This window comes from Mytilus californianus, unplaced genomic scaffold (genome assembly GCF_021869535.1).
Source record: "Mytilus californianus isolate M0D057914Y unplaced genomic scaffold, xbMytCali1.0.p SCAF_9, whole genome shotgun sequence".
NCBI classification, from domain to species: Eukaryota; Metazoa; Mollusca; class Bivalvia; order Mytilida; family Mytilidae; genus Mytilus; species Mytilus californianus.
The window spans coordinates 54094319-54108485 of record NW_026262745.1 but is presented as its reverse complement, the minus strand read 5'-3'; the positions used below and the strand labels follow the sequence as shown (position 1 = coordinate 54108485).

The window sequence follows — 14167 nt, the reverse complement described above, 5'->3', positions numbered from 1 at the left end:
GCGAGTAGTTATACATCCTTGGTTTTAAACATTTTGGGTGTGGATGTTTCTAACGGAGGTCAATCCAGAAAAATGGGACGTCCCTTTCTGCTGTACAAGGTGTATAAAGGGACAGTCACGTCCGGTCGGTTTTTTTACGTTGAACCACGTCATAAGGGGAACTTAGTTAGCCTGTCGCAATGCAAAATTTCGCATCCTATTTAAGACATCCTCATTTTCCGGTGTAGCCCAAAACTTCCCGTCTTTCATCTCGATCAACATTCCTTTCAGAACTAATCTGTTGTTTTAACTGTTCATTTGCACTCGTCCTGAATGTGTAGGAAAAATTTAACACCACTGAATGTTAAGCAAACAGCAGTTAAACAATCAGTTCCGTGGGTCCCAGTCTTCCAAAATTTGAAATGGAACATGATCTATATTTTGATAAATATAAGACAAAAGTTATAACTTTCGAAAGATTTTTCCAAATGCTTTGATACAACTTTAAGATATTTGCGATTTATATTACAAATACTGAAAAATATGTTCTCTATCTGACATTGGCAATGTGTTTTTAATAGCTCAAAAATACCGTATTGAAATATAAGGTTATGTTTATTCGCTAAGTTTAGAAGACAAAGACAATGTCCTCGAATTTGAAAATAACAATTGAAACAGCAGAGACTACCGTAGATGTACTATCAATACTTACTTCTTTAAAAGACAAAAAAGGAAAAATAAATAGAGCAAAGATCAGTGATTATGAGAAAGTGGGTTGATTTGACATTATTCATAGGACCTTCCAGTTAAAGACCTTAAACTACAAAAAAAATAAGGAAAGTTGCATCTTTGGCAATATTAAGACATGAAAAAGATATTTTTGCTTTCAATTGTAATAATTTATCAACTTTTTACCTTTACAGAATTGGTTAAATTAGCATTGCCTTTTTTCTAGGGGTGTGAATAAAGCATAGGCTATAAGGATATGTGTATCGTGGTGTATGGAACGACATCACTGCCTTATAAGAAGAAACTACTACGACATGTCAAAACAATTCTACTTCTTATGAATTCTCCATTACTTCATCTGAAATCTTAATCATTTGGTATGAAAACACTATTTCATGATGTGAATACTTCATTACATGATATGAATTCTTCATTACATGATTTGGTTACTTCGTTACATAATGTGAAAACTTCATTACGTGATTTAATAACTTCATATCGTGATCTGATTACATCATCACGTGATGTTGTTACTTCATTATGTGATGTGGTTTACAGTGACCTACTTTTACTTGTACGCTGACATTCTATCCCTGATGCATCTGTATAGTTGCTGAGATTTGAACATGGACGTTTAACTTAACCAAAGGCGCCGAAGCATAAAATGTTGATCACAGTGACCTAATTTCATTTAGATGCTGACCAACTATCCCTGATACATCTGTACACAAGGTTAAATGATCCTACATGTATATAGCTGACAATCGAAATAAAAACAGATCTCTCATTGCTCCCGTTTCCTGATATGTCGCGTGAGAGAGTTAACACAACCTGGTTGGACGTCATATGTGAGTAGCATGGAACTTATGAATTTATGACGATATACAAATGAGTCGACCTCGGATCGATAAGCCAACCAAACACGTCCTCTGTTTTTGACGACTGACAATTTCTTCTTTAGAAAAAGGAGTAACATTCCTTAACTATTCGATAAACTTTCAAGATCGTGAAAGCCGTAAATTCATTGGCCGAAGAGGACACACCTACAAGGTCAGTTTGGAATTATATAGAGTTGCTTGAATATGAAATCATGATCATATCATGTATTGTTTCTGAGATATGAACTCTGACGTTAATTTTAACCAAAGGCACTTATCATGAAATGTAGTTCAAAGTGACCTAGTTTTACTTGGATGATGATCTACTATCCCTGATGCATCTGTATACAGGGTTACATGAGCCTTCCATGTATAGGTTGAGATATGAACTGAACAGATGCACCAGGGATAGTAGGTCAGCAACGAATCAAAAATAAGTCAGGCCATGATTTACATTTCACGCTTTATCGCCATTGGTTGCAAGATTACACGATCCTACCATGTATAGTTGCTGAGATATTCAAAACTTGGACGTAAAACTTCACAAGGGGACGCGGACGCGTACGCGCGCATAGACACCGAGGATACTCCAATAGTTCTTCTCAACTTCGTTGAGGTTAACTGAAAACTTATTCTAAAACCCGCTGTTAAGAAAAGGTTTAGTCATCAAACCCGTTACTAAGCGGAAACTTCTTAAAAAAATATTAAAAGGTTAAATAAAGTACGAAGTTGTAGAACATCTAGGTCCACAAATCAAGAGAGGTTTTGCCAAATACAGCTAATTTAATCATTTCCTGGGGTAGACAATCGATACATCCAAAGTTTTGTAAATAGTTAATTTATAATTATGACAATATCAATGATTAATTCGTGTCAACACAGCCTATATGATATTAGTTTTTTTATGACTGATTTGACATAAATGAGGCCGTTAGATTATTACCTACTTAATAAGTACTCTTCATAACGTAATATCTTCAATATTTGACAGGTTCCTTAACCTCATTCTAAATACACATCTCGATTATTTTCGCTTTATAAATGGAACAGTTGGTAAGACTCATGAAATAAGTTTAAAAGCAAATTCATAGGAGAAACTTCAATATGTTAAGTTGCATAATTCAGATGTATTAGAATTTTGTATGTCACGGTTGGGTTTTAAATGATCGGCGCTGAGCGTTCCTGATGAAGAAAGAAAAAGCGCTTCGGACGCGTGAACGTTACATACAGATGTATTAGAATTTTTTATGTTACGGTTGGGTTTCAAATGTTTAGCGTTCCTGATGAAGAAAGAAAAAGCCTTTCGAACGAGTGAAATTTATAAAGAGTTGTTTTCATTTGTTTTTTAATATTTCAGTAGAGTCACAACATCATACAACAAAGTCTGTGGACAATTTGTGACTGCTTTGTCAGATGGCATAAACATATAACGCTTATACTGGTTCTTAGACTGGCAATCTCTAATAATTAACAACTCTTTTTTGTGAAAATAGTAAAAAAAGAAAACTTTCGGTTCATTCCTAGAAGAAATCATGATCTTTTGTTCATGGGCAGTGATAAGATCTCTGGTAACACCAAAACCACAAGGACCATATCTTAAACTCGAGTTTTCACATTTGTTAGATTTAAAAGATATAGGAAGATGTGGTATGAGTGCCAATGAGACAACTCTCCATCCATTAAGATTTGATATACCGTCTCGAAGTAAAATAAAACAAGGAGATGTGGTATGATGTCTAATAAGATAACTATACAACAGATTCAAATTGACGTGGATTTATTTAGGAACTATAGGTCACCATACGGCTTTCAACAATGAGCTAAACTTAAACCGTACATTCAGCTGTAAAGGGTCCCAACATGACGAAATTTGGAAGAATAAGAATACATAAAATAGAAATTGATCTAAATACGACCAAAAGCTAAGACAGCTAATTATAAGAAGATTACACATAACATGAATAGATATTAGAAGATGTGGTATGAGTGCCAATAAGACAGCTCTCTATACAAGTCAAAATGAAGTTTATAATTTATTTGACGACATAGGAGAAAATACAAATATAATTACTAAAAAGAATACACATATCTATTACTTAATAAATCATTTTTTATCATAGAAGAAAATACAAATATGATTACGAAGAATGTTACACAAAACATCTACTCTGTAATGTGGTTGAATACACTGAGAAAATTCAAATAAAATCACTAAGAATGTTACACAAAACATCTACTTTATAATGCAGTTGATTACACTAGAGAAAATACAAATAAAATCACTAAGAATGTTACACATAACATCTACTTTTTAATGCAGTTTATTACATTAGAGAAAATACAAATAAAATCACTTAGAATGTTACACATAACATCTACTTTACAATGTGGTTGATAACACTGAGAAAATACAAATTAAATCACTCTAAATGTTAAACAAAACATTTACTTTATACTTCATTTGATGACATAGGAGAGAAAAAATATAATCACTACAGTTCATTTAGAAGTCGTAATCATGCACTTGCTATCTTTTAATTTTTCACTGTGTTCAACGGCTCCTGGAATATAAAGTTTAAAAATGACAGAAAAAGAAATGCATCCCATTGTCTTTCAAGTCTAAATTAGTTTAATTGTGAATGTTTACATGTATTACAAAACGAGATGCTTGAGTTTTTGGCATGAAGCAAGCTGTGTACATGTATTCGCTCCTTAAGAAAGAATTTACTTGACGTTATTACTAATTACAAGTAATATTTATTTTCTGTCACCAATCATGGTTTTCAATTTATCTATGACATTTACCAATTCATTAAACCATTTGACTTTGTATTTCGTCATAATCGACATGCACAATACTATCTATGATAGTACTAATTCATTAAACCATTTGAATTAGTATTTCATCATAATCGACCTGCACATAACTAGTGTCGTTGCACTGATAATATAAATACAACTTTTTATACGCATTTGAAATACAGAAAAAGCTGAATTGGACGAGAGTTTAGTTGCTAAGTAATAAGTTTGTCAATATGGTCCATATTATTGCCCCGACTTATTCTAGTGTACTTATAATTATATAAAAAAAGATTTATATAGCCATCGTAATAATATTTTAAAATAGAAATAAAATAGAGTGGAATTTCCGTATAGTTTGTATAACTATCATAGTTTCTTACACAATAACTTAAGGTCAAGGAACTGTAAATTAGTTATGGCACAGATTGTTAATAACATTTTGCACACAACTTTGACTTTACCAAATTTAAAAACTGATTGCTGATAAAAATTATCGAAAAACACATATCTAATGACGGATTCTTATTCTAGTTTCAAAACTGCAGACACTTACCATAACGACACACCCGGTATCGCACTTTTTGGAGTCCATGCGATTTTTGACATATTGTGGGAAAATACAATTTTTGTTGGATACCTTGATTTGCTTCTAAATCGATTTATAAGATTTGAACATCGATAAACTGCTGCTGTCTATGTAAACAGAACGAACGAGATATGATATAGTAATTATGTTGTCCCTTGAATTATTATATAAAAACATTCTTCAATCGTTTCAAGATTATGTTTTTAATGATATTGATAACTACTGTGCATAATATAATGCAGGAAGGACAGTTACTATGGTTCCAGAAACATGTCGAAATTTTAAATTCTACTTATAATAGTCCTTTGGCACAACAATTTTTGGCATTAAGTATGAGACACACTTCCCATCAACCAATATTTTACTCACAGCAACATCTTTGTTTAAGACATATTGTGGGAAAATACATGTATCTTTTTGGCACGGTTGTTGCACATTTCTTTTCGTCAATCAAGTTTGTAAGAGGAAACAAACATTTCAAACAGATTAATATTCTGAAAACAGAAACTAATTACACCCACCCTGGTACTCATGTCAAGCCTGGTAATTAGTAATATAAGTTGACAAGGAAATAAATAAAAGCGCGTTCTTAAATGTCCATTAAACAGTGTGAAGATAAGGAGAACAACAAACACATATGTAATTTCCCTTTTTTTGTTCTGTTAAACTTACCTTTACATGAACAGCATAATAACAAAAAGTAAACAACCAACAACTATATCACCAATTTTCCTGGATAAAAAAATGCAACATACATTTCGGGTCTCAATAACATTTCACATAATCACTGTAAAGTTACAAAGGAGTATGGGTAATCAATGCCTTATTTGGCCCAAACATTAGTGCAAATTGAAAAGTTACCATACATGTTCTTAAAATTGTCATAACTTCACTACGATACAAGATGTTCAGAAAATAAAAACCAATTTCATCAAACAATTGACCATGGCAACAAACCATGACGAAATTTGTACATTTGATAAAATTTCTTGTTTTTCCTTTTTTACATCACTTTTTAAGTAGATATTGGATTTGAAAATTATGGGTGCATCCAAGAAACAACTTTCTATTTTGGGAGATTATGTCAGTGGTTATAATTAAGCTTCTCTTAAATTACTTTGTTATTGCTTTGCTGCACACGATGTTTCCACATTTTGTTTTACAGTTTTGTATGAGTTACCTGTCTTGTATCATAAAGTTAATTGTTTTAAAAATGGTTCCCATTTTTTCTATTTTCTCACCTTTTGCAGATAAACTGTAAAAGGTGGAAGATATTTTTTGCAATAATGTATTAATTTTTATTTATCTTTGTAAGTGCTAACTGAACACCAGGTAGCAGTGAGCTAGATCAACAAGAATGAATATCGTACTAATCTCATATATCTTAGACAAAAATCTGGCTTTTGGATATACGGTTTGTCCTTTTTGGTTTTATAAGCTCTTCAAAATTACGATGTTACACAACAAAATTACAAAAAACATTCAATGGTAATGATTTATGCAATGATAAAAGATATATAAAAATACATCATATGTATATTTAAAAAAAAATCATTACAAAAACTATTTTTATCCTTTAACATATGTCTTGACTTTTAAGTTTGTTTGCCGATAAGAAAATAAATTTTACCCATCTGAGAGTGTTGTGCTTCCGGCCTTTGGAAGTGCTGTTTCTGAAAGATATATAGTTAATAACATTATATATATATATGTGTGTATTTGATATTAAAAATTCAATACAAAAAAGAATGATTATATGCTTTTAAATTGCAAACTTGTTTTGTTTTTATGTTTAGTGCGTTGCAATAAAAGATGAAGGGAATTAAAAAACAATCAAACAACACAAAAGAATTAACTGAACAGATTTAACAGAAGCTATAAAGAACTGATATTAATAAATAATTCCTCATTTGAAATGCAACATGTGCAAAAATAAACCCATTAAGATATCACAAAAACAGCAACCTGACAAGACTCCTGATTTAGGAATAGGCCATGAACATGTTGCAGGGTTACATAGTGTATTCTCCTACCTCTCTTTAATCTCGGTTCGTGGAATATCAAGTAAGTACAGAGAACAAAAATAAATACAAATCAGTCCTGAACAAAAACGTAGCTCTTTAATAACGGTATAATAAATAACAAAAGTTTATGTTAATTAATAGCGTACAATACAATATCACAAAATAATCGTAGTTTTACAATCTATATAACAATTTAAAAATTGAAAATTCAAATTCCATCATCATTAACCTTCCTTTATTCTTGTAGAAAGTTTAAGAACAATGTTATTATCGCTCATGCAGATCAGTTATGGTATCAACAATATATTCACTAAAACAAAGTAACTTACCACAATTTGTTCCTGTATAACTCATAGAACATGAACACGCGTAGTGGGTAAGATCAATTTCAGTACAGTTTCCATCATTTTGGCATGGATCAGGGCTGCATGCTAGAAATTAGAATAATGAGCCGATCAATTAATTATTGATTAGATTTTAATGCTGTGTTTTGTATGCTGTTTTTTTTCTTTTGGTATTTTTGTTCTTTTTTTTAGCTTGCGTTGTCAGTTTATATTCAACTTATGAGTTTAAATGCACCTTTGGTATCTTTCGTCTCTCTTTTAAATTTGTTCAAATTTCCTTTCGTTAGTCTCATGCCCATTGATGACAGTGGTCCCATGGAAATCAGAATCAAAATCAGCGTACTCTTTTGGCATTTAAAATTAATGAAAACAGTCCAAAACATCAACTATTTTAAATGTTATATATATAATTATACGGGTAAATGATATCTAGCGCTTGTTCTTATAAATCATGCATATGCATTTGAATATTGTAGTGAACTGAATTCAGTGATATATTGTTTGGGCGAGGTAAGACAATCTTCTTCCAATCAAATAGTAGCTTCTCAATAGTCACGCCTTGGAAAATACTTATATGGGTCATAATTTCTCATTCAGACAGCCAATGTAAGTACTAGTTTTAAGGTTTCTAGGCAAAGCTATGGGAAAAGGGTCACACTCCAGTTTAATTTCCATCTTAGAAAAAGTTACCGGGAACTATCTAAAAGAAGCAAACCTGGTGTGCCTTTGATTTCAAGAGGATTTTTGTAATCATTGTACTTGACCAAGGCACTATCTTTATTTCTTAGACAAGGCATTTTTAATTCCGGAGAATATGTTGAAGATGAAACATAATTTTATTTACAAAATGATAATTAGATTAGCATTCCAATAGGGAGACTATTCAGACCATGCTTGTTTCAACGTTGAGGTTTTCCGTATTTGTGGTGTTCCAAAATCTGATGGTTCAAAGAGATTGATATATCAATTTTCACCAAATAGTTTTAACTGATGTTTGCGAAAAATACGAACGATGTAAAACGACTAAATATTTAGTGTTACATAGATAGTTTTAAAATTGAATGTCATATAGCATTGCTATAACTTAATCTCTTAAAATTCTCATTTTCGCCTAATAAGCGTATGTACAGTGTACAACATAAAATGTAAACGGTCGGAAAAGTTAACGCGGTGTTAACTCGTCTGCACTTCACGTAGCTCATCGTTAACTGTGCATTAACTTTTAAAATTTATAACAATTTTAGGAGACTCAAAAGGTAAACGCGCGCTCACATTGGCTTGTACTTCTGCTTTGACGTGAAAACTGTGCGATTTCTCTTTTTGTTAAAAGTAAACGCTCTCCGTTTGTCATAGTTTCAATTCATTATATATCATGATCAGTGCAATTAAAATAGTCACAATCCATTATACATTAGCATATTAAGAGAGAACAGTCATATATTTATTTATCAAAATGCAGCAAACTACCTTGAAATCCAGTTCTCATCAAAGCAGATAATCAGGCTTTGTTTAGGCGTGAATGTCTTTTTTATCCGTTTATTTAGGCGTAAATATTTTTTCTAGCCGTTTCGTTTCTCGTTTACACATTTGACTCTCGAACACGTACACGCGCGTCTGGTGTACTAAATTATAATCCTGGTACCTTTGATAACTATTTACACTAGTGTCCCCCATTCCAATTTAAAAGACAAATTGAAAGAGTTGGTCATGCTTCATTGCATAAAGATAAATGGCCAACGTAAATATGAGTATCTTGTCTTAAGGAGGGATAAATAGTACTTTGTAAAAAAAAGATACTCTGATTCAAACAAAATATTCTCTGAAACTGACTTTATCAAGATGCTTGATCTTTTTTTACAACATATTTGTTACTTTTGGAGGACGTGTTTTTCAACAAACAATCGGCATTCCAATTGGAACCAATTGTGCTCCTCTTCTTGTCGACTTGTTCCGTTATTCATATGAGGCTGACTTCATACATGTGCTACTAAGGAAGAAAGAAGTTAGCATTTGCCTTTAACTTCCTCTATAAAGAGTATGTCCTCTCACTAAAAAATAGAAGTTTGGAGACTATGTTGAATGCATCTATTCCATCGAACTTGAGATAAAGGATTCAAACGATACAGTTAAGTCCGCCTCGTATGTTGATTTACATCTAGAAATTGACAATTAGGGTCGGTTGAAAACAAAACTTTACTACAGAAGAGATGATTGCAGCTTCCCAATTGTGAATTTTCCACTTCTATGTAGCAACATTCCAGCAACGCGTGCATATGGTATATATCACCAAGTTGATATGATATTCCAGATCTTGCATTTACTTGATTTCCTTGATAGAGGGTTGCTGCTCGCAAGAAAACTATTAAAACAAGAGTTTCAAATGGTGAATTTGAAATCATCCCTTCGTAAATTTTACGGACGCAATCACGAGTTGGTTGACCGTTGTAGAATATCTGTGTGTTTCACACATGACGATTGTCGTAATCACCATCCTGTCCTCTATTCCCAAAGTTGACATACCGAATAAGACTAATCACTGGGTTTATACTAATATGAACAACACGACGGGTGCCACATGTGGAGCAGGATCTGTTTATTCTTCCGGAACACCTGAGATCACCCTCGGTTTTTAATTAAGTACTTGTAATACCTCAGGATCGATTATATTGTATAAAATGGATCATTGCTAAATTTTTTGACGGCTTCTATGAAAAAAAATATAACTAAAATATCGAACTCCAAGGCAAATTCAAGGGGGAAGTCTTTAAAAACTGACAAAATCAGACGCTATCAATCAGCAGAACATATTTCTTACATGGTACAGCCATTTTCCGAAGAAATAGTGAATAAACCATGGTTATACAGCTAGATAAACCTCCTACATGTACGACAGTTGTTGATAGTTCCGTTAAAATTACAAAACCGGGTGAGCAACCCAAACAGACAGAATAGGCCAATGTGACCACAATTGACCACAATTGGGATCCAGCAACCAAAACTGTGTAAACACACATCATAGACATACAACACAACTGATTTAGAAATTAAAGCAAACATAAAGCCTTTGTTAGTCTTGTATTATTTTTAATTTTAGTTTCTTGTGTACAATTTGGAATTTAGTATGGCGTTCATTATCACTGAACTAGTATATATATTTGTTTAGGGGCCAGCTGAAGGACGCCTCCGGGAATTTCTCGCTGCATTGAAGACCTGTTGGTGACCTTCTGCTGTTGTCTGTTCTATGGTCGGGTTGTTGTCTCTTTGACAAATTCCCCATTTCCATTCTCAATTTTACACTCATTAATCTAACGCCAACAAAATAGGTGTAGATCGTAAAAACAGCTTTAGTCGTTGATAGTACATACGTATATACGTATATAGTATACACTTTCTCGATAAGGTAAACATAATGTTAATATTTACGTGAAGGCGCTTATATTTCCTCTTTTTCCAGCATTAAAATTCAATACATTTTCTACCTCAGGACTGCTGCTTCTACACAAAATAACACTTTATAAATGCCACACGTCTGGTTTTATCTTTATGAGGAACGATAATAGCCATATCTATTTAAGATCAACTTTACCTGAAGGATTGGAAACCTTAGTTTCAACATAATTTTTAAATCTATAAAAGGACAATTTTAGAAAAGATTGTTAAAGTTCTTGTTAATACAGAAGTTCCGTTGACTGATCTGATGATCTGATGATACCCTCGGGGACTGATAGTCCACCAGCAGCGGTATCGACCCAGTGTTGTATAAAATGAAATCAACACTTTATAAATTTCACGCGTCCGAAGCGCTTTTACCTTCATTAAGAACGCTCAAAGCCGAATATTGGAAAGGGAAGCGAAGCAGTTGAAATATGTACAAAAGGGTCCATTCATTATAATTATGTTGTCAATGATTCAGTACTGACATGATTTTTAATCCAATGTTCTTAAATTTTCCGTTGATCAATTATGACATTATTAATAAACTGAGGTTCCAACTCCATAAGGCAAAGTTTACCTTAGATGAATTTGGCTATGTTCAGGTCCCTTTAGTTCATATAGCTCTTCGTCTGTTTAGGTTTTATACAAGAGGGACGAAAGATACCAGAGGGACAGTCAAACTTATAGATCGAAAACAAACTGACAACGCCATGGCCATACAACATTGGCTTTCAATTTTTGATAATTTTACCTATTGTGTATGTTTGTTTTGCTCACACATTGTTGTCAATATAATGGAATTCTATACGGCTGTCATACAAGTGAGAGGTTTAGCTAGCTATAAAACCAGGGTTAATCCACCATCTTCTACATAAGGAAATGCCTGTTCCAAGTCAGGAATATGGCAGTTGTTTCCCATTCGTTTGATGTGATTCAGCTTTTTTGATTTTGCCATTTGATAAAGGACTTTCCGTTTTGAATTTTCCTTGGAGTTCGGTATTTTTGTAATTTTACTTTTTTCAAATGTTTGAGTCTCAGCATTCCTGGATGTAAATAAAGAAAAACGCACAAAATTAATTAAAGTTATTTTCATTCAATACACGATTTTTTGCTGACACGATCAATTATTTTTTTATTATTGTTTACTATAAACGTTTGTTAGATGTGGAAATTAAAATAAGCTTAAGTTCAAACATATAGAAATTGAATGATGAAAATATGTTAAAAATGTTGAATTTCACGACAATCGGAAAGCAAATACTTTGATTGAAGTAGTGTGGTTATAAGATCAGTGGGAACATTAATTTGTATGTGCATCTTGTACTGATACGCTCCGATTTCATTCAAAATTTCTAGTATAAAATTAGTCTTAAAATACAGTTCGATTGATTGTGACTCATTTCAAATGCTTAATGTACATTTTGTAAATTTTCAATGGCAGGTGTTTTTTTATATACATCAATTTATGTTTTCTGCAGGGATGAACCGGTTAACAGATTCGATCGAAACTGCATTACGTGTATTATACATGTAGATGGAGATCGATCAAACACAATATGTTTAAAGGCAATAACCAATGTACAACGAGATACTATTATATTTTGTTTGTTTGCTTACGCATTAGCAGAGACGTTTACACTGTCGACGTACCCGGTCTCGCTCCTTTTGGTGTTAAAGTGATTTCCTCAGTTTTTTTTAAATAATTTGTCTCTTCTTAAAATATTTACGAGATTTGAACATCAATAAACTACTGCTGTCTATATTTACAGAACGAGATTTGATATAGTAATTAGGTTGTCCCTTGAATTGTTAAAGAAAAGAAACAGTCTTCAAAAGTTACAGGATTATGTTTTAATGATTGTGATAAAAACAATATAATGCAGGAATGACAGTTACTATGGTTCCAAAAACATGTCGAAATTTTAAATTCTACCTAAATTTGTCGTTTTGCACAACATTTTTTGCAATATTAAGAATGAGCCACACACTTCCCATCGAACAATATTTTACGCACAGCAACATCTTTGTTTCAGACATATTGTGGGAAAATAAATGTATCTTTCGGCACGGTTGTTGCTCATATCTATTTATTTCAAGTCTTGAATTATTGCTCTAAAATCTGCCGGAAAGAGTGTTTACCAAATATACAACTTATTGTTGCATACATGTTTGCAGTATTTTATTTAGAAAAAAGTAACTTAAACAAGAAAATTTAGTTCATTAATTCATAATGTTCACAAATAGTTAACACGAAAAGTAAACAAACGTTTAAGTTCAAGTGCTTCTTAAAAATAAAACATGCGAAATATGTACTAAACGCCCGTTATCTACTTATTAACCGGACACCAAAAAACAAATCGCACGTTATTCAGGTAGACATAAGAAATTTACATTCTGACCTTATAAACTTAAATAAAGTAAACCCTAGTTTACCAGAAATTAACTCACTATAGATACCAGGATTGAAACAACGCCAGACGCGCGTTTCGTCTTAAAAAGACTCATCAGTGACGCTCCAATCGGAACAGTAAGTTAAAAAGGCAAAATATAGTACGAAGTTAAAGAGCATTAAGGACCCAAAATTCGGAAAGGTTTGCCAAATTCAGCTAATGTACTATATTTCTAGGGTAGAAATCCTTAGAATTTCGAAAAATTCAAAGTTTTGGTAACAGTTTATCTATAATTATGACCATATCAATAACAATTAGTCTCAACACAGAAGTGATGACTACTTGGCTGATGATACCCTCAGGAAGGAAACATCCACCAACAGTGACATCGACCCAGGGAATTGGGGGTAAACAAATATATACATGCTGTATATATTTAATTGAAAATATGACATCAAGTCATAAACGGTATTATAGAGTTAAATGCTCTTTTTCTGAAAAATTCTCAAATTATAAATTGATGTAACCTTAAAGCATATACTTACGATCTGGTGATATTCCTCCTCCATAAATGATTTGTGCCAAACTTACGAAGATCATTGTGAAACACAAGATAGCATTGAAAATTTCCATGATTATGATTTGCTTTCTGAATTATTATCCCTTACTTAAAAGAATGTTGATATATGACTATGTTAATATCTTATTTGATTTGTTGTTTACTTGAAGTCAAGTGTGCACCGCGACTTTTAACATTCTTCCGACAATTAAATCATGTCATTTGATACAGTAACACCGATTTTTCATAAACTTAATCATATTTATTTTAAAGGCTAGTATAGTTAACAAAAACAAATAACACACCCCATCTTACCATATACAGTAGTTTCACAATTTCTTGTTTCTGCTACAAATTTATAGAAATCTAGTATATTTAAGTCGTAACCTTGAAATAAATGCAAAGTTTACAGAAAGAAAAAAAATGTTCATTTTTGGGGCA

The 14167-nt window shown here is 32.4% G+C and overlaps 1 long non-coding RNA gene across 1 annotated transcript; it reads right to left on the bottom strand.

The window, feature by feature from the left end:
* Nucleotides 1-3828: 3828 nt before the first annotated feature.
* LOC127715737 (uncharacterized) lies at nt 3829-13900 on the bottom strand. The gene is made up of 5 exons (XR_007988633.1): nt 13713-13900; nt 7328-7429; nt 6605-6647; nt 5647-5706; nt 3829-4147 (listed from the first exon to the last, which is right to left on the bottom strand). It is a non-coding gene; the product is annotated as an uncharacterized LOC127715737 (long non-coding RNA).
* Nucleotides 13901-14167: the final 267 nt, after the last annotated feature.